Raw genomic sequence first — 3,805 nt, forward strand, 5'->3', positions numbered from 1 at the left:
GACCTGAACCCCCCAAAAGGGGGTATCTGCCAGTCTTTAACTCTGTGAGTAGATCACAGTCTCTTGGGAGATAGCCACCACTGGCATAGACAATGCTGAGCTAGATTATCCAATGGTCTGGCTCAGTATTTTACAGGTTGCCTTTAATACTGGTCCTTCTCAGAGCTGAGCCACTGATGTTAATAGGCATGACTAATCTAAGAGTGCAATTCTAACCCTGTCTGCTCAGAAGCAAATTCTATTAAATTCAGCAGGGCTTATTCCCAGTTAACTGGAGTTAAGTTTGCAGCCTTAAGCTTATGCATTTTAATGGGTCTGCTCTGAGCAGTGGCTTGGGGGGGGGGCTACAGGGGCAGTTTCCCTGAATGCAAAATTGTTAGGGGTACAAAATTTCAGCACCCAGTACAGCCGCAATACAGCTATGCGCTTCCGTCACTGGGCTCCATTGAAAATGGCTTCATCATGCGAACCAGGAAGTGACATCTCCAGACAACAGAACCACTCTTCTTTTCTTACCTCTGCAGTTGTGATCTCCAAGGTGATGCAAACACTGTTAGGCAGTTGAATGTGCATGCATAGTCTGTCTGTTTTCCTCCCACCTACCCATTCCATGCAGCCACAGGTGCTGGCAACCCACGCTACACCACTGACTCTGAGTAGAAGTTGGGTGGATACCATCCTATGTCGAACTTGCTGGAGCAGAGCCAAATCTTCTCCGATTTGGGCGTGCACTTAAAATTAGCACACTTGACACAACCGATCAAATATTCACCTGAACAAAGCATCATGTTTGACTGGTTTTTTAAATGCTCTTTTGCATCCTTTTGTTTCATTGATTGCTACGGCTTCTTGTTCCCATTTTCCTTCTTTGTTAGGTAAGGTACCCAACCTGATTTTGTCCACAAGCAGACAAGGTGTTATCTCTTTATCTCTCGTCTATATTATCCATAAAATCACATTGAGCCCCCATAGCCCCCATAGGATTCAACTTGAATGTGGTAGGTAAATGAGGGAGATTGGTGGAGCATGGGATGAGGAGGAGGAGGAGGAGGAGGAGGAGGAGGAGGAAATGGTGCAGAGAAGAACAGAATCAAAATTCTCTCATTGTGTTTGCAAAAAAAATGACTGAATAGGGAAGGCAAATTTTGACTCTTTTTAGCAAAAAAGAAATGAGGTTGATTTTGCTTCAAGCCTAGGAGCTGGGGTAGGCTGTCTCCATGCTTTTTTAAACATATTCCACTCACTGGCTATATTCATTCAAACTGCTGTGCTTAATATTTGAAATGAATTGTAAGTGTTGTATAATGTGACAACATGATTGCCTTGCTAGGGATGTTGCTGCAGCTGCGTCAGAGCAGAGAACTCTATGTGTAGGAAGACTAGATGTGGCAGCAGAAGACCATGGCTCCACCCTGCACCTTTGACAGTAGTGGGACAGTTGGCAACTGGTGTTATAAAATGATGGGCATAGTGCATTCTTCTGAGTCACTTGCCCAAGACAATCTGTAAATTTCACTCTGAAAATCATGTCTGGCTTCTAATTTTTACCCCCTTGCTTATTCTGGTCAAGGACTACTTCTTGTCACAGCTTATATTGTAGGTAGTTCTTGTGACTGTGAATTGTAAGCCTACTTGTCATATTATTTTGTTTCATGGTTTATTTGCATCCTAAAAACACTCCCAGGCTGGCTCATATAACATCAACAACATGCAGGCTGTGCATGCCTTCCCTCAGGCGTATAATCTAAAAGGCACAGCACAAAAGGAAAAAAGAATGAGGAGGGCAGAAGAAAGAATTTCAGAAGCTGCTCCTGTCAATATTTCCTCTTATGCCAAGAAACCAAAGGTACAGATCCCCCATCTTACCTTTATCAATGGACACCCAGGATCGTAACCAATGTGACTGTTCTGACTGACACACGCCCAAAATCAGCTTCAGAGGACCCCCCCAATTTGGGGGGCAGGTGGGGAGAGTAGAGGGATGCAAAGTCCCACTATGTAAGCAGAATTCCACTCACTCGGCATTCAGTACAATTTCCTGCCTGTGTTCCACGTCATATGTTTAAAACCCGTTGCTAAAGAAATGAAGGTGAAATTACAAATTGCGACAGCGAGAAGCTTAAAGATAGCATTTCAACTTTGTACAAAATTCAGGTGAAGGGAGCTGTACCTATCGAAAGAGACTGTAAGTAATTTGTAGAATATTTCCACTTTGCGCTAACTAAACTTGAAATATGTGAGCATTGATAATGGCACAGAATTAGGAGACATGCCACAGCGGTGTCATAGAACCAGGCAGAATTATGTTGGCTCTGTATGTCACCTGATTCTTTTTGGGCAGGCAACTGCAATACTGCCCTTTGGCCTCCAGGAGTGGTGGCATTACAGCCAACCTCCTACTGGCAACCTGTTGCAGTGGCTCAAAGAGGAAGAAACGTGGTTCCCGCTGCCAGAATATCAGGGCCATGGCTGTTGATTTTTCATGAGGACCAGTCCTGCAGCTAGCCATGAAAAGTAACCTATGCAAAGGACAGCATTCTCATGTTAATGATTACATCTTTGATAAAACCAAGAGTAATCATATTCTTGGTCCATAATGGAGTTACTATGGATCTCAATTCTCTGAGCCAAAAGGTACTGCAGAACCACAAAATGTTATTTCTAATGCGTTGCATCTCTCGTATTATTTTTTAATTACAGTCGACAGAATTTGTACTGCTTGGCAGGCATGCAAATGAAGAGCAGCTTGATGGTCAGAGAATACAAATGTGTCGGTGTTAATGAAAGGAGCAGAGGCTGTTGCCACAACTGTAGGCATTCCCAGAAGGTCAAGATCTTCCAAGGATTCATAATTGAGAAAGAAGAGAGCCAGCCCTATTGATGTTCCAGCAAAATATGCCTGTCTTCTTTACACATTAGAATAATATGCTTTTTGGTGAGACGACTATCCACTGGAAAATAAAGTGAAATATATGACCTTATCAGTAATAAAAAGAATTCATATGTGCAGTGTCAAATGCTTTTACTAAGGCTGAGCCAAAACTATTTTTTTAATATAATTTTTGCCAATGCTGAAACCTTATATTCTTTTTACCTCTCTCTCTCTCTCTCTCTCTCTCTCTCTCTCTCTCTCTGGTATATATATGCTTAAATAACCCTGAGTTTCCCCCTCTCCCACTTTTCTACATTTGGTTGTGATTTTATTTGGTGATGTCTTCCCATAAGATGACATCACATTCATTTACGTGGACAGGGCGGAGTCCCCCAGATCCCGGGTGCCTCCCCCCATCATGTGGAATAACGACTCAAGACAATGTACTATGGGATTAAATTGGCCACAACGTTATTATATTTCAGATGTAGGTAGACCTTGGCTCAGGCATTGGGCGTTATCCCTCCCCAGTCCCCAGCTGGTCAAAGCCTCGCTTCAGAAACACCTTTAATGGGGAACCCTGGTATCGCCAATGCAGGGGAATTCCTTTCCGGCCCTTTAACAGCGACCTTGACGTAGCAGCGCCCGCATAACTGTGAAGAAAAGTTAACCTGCAAAATAAGACTTAACTGAGGGTGGGTGGGGTGGGAGAAGCTCTGGAGCCAAGTGAGGATTCCCAGGTAAGATCCTCCCTCTATTGTGTGGGCAGGTAGTCCCTCTGTTAGGGTGTGAAACCTAAGACGCTGGCAAGTTAGCAATGTCATGTGACTTTAAGTAGTCAAGCTTGTTAAGTTGTTAAGTTGCTCAGTATATAAAGAGTGTTTGTTTTCTCTGCTGTGGGGGGCGTGAAGCAAAAATGTCTGAAAGCTCCGG

The 3,805-nt window shown here is 43.5% G+C and overlaps 1 long non-coding RNA gene across 1 annotated transcript; it reads left to right on the forward strand.

Annotated features, from left to right (window-relative positions):
- The first annotated feature begins 905 nt into the window (after nucleotides 1-905).
- LOC307219033 lies at nucleotides 906-3,005 on the forward strand. The gene is made up of 2 exons (XR_013840278.1): nucleotides 906-1,002; nucleotides 2,701-3,005. It is a non-coding gene; the product is annotated as an uncharacterized lncRNA (long non-coding RNA).
- Nucleotides 3,006-3,805: the final 800 nt, after the last annotated feature.

The sequence above is a fragment of the Podarcis cretensis genome, assembly GCF_951804945.1.
Source record: "Podarcis cretensis genome assembly, chromosome: 6".
NCBI classification, from domain to species: domain Eukaryota; kingdom Metazoa; phylum Chordata; class Lepidosauria; order Squamata; family Lacertidae; genus Podarcis; species Podarcis cretensis.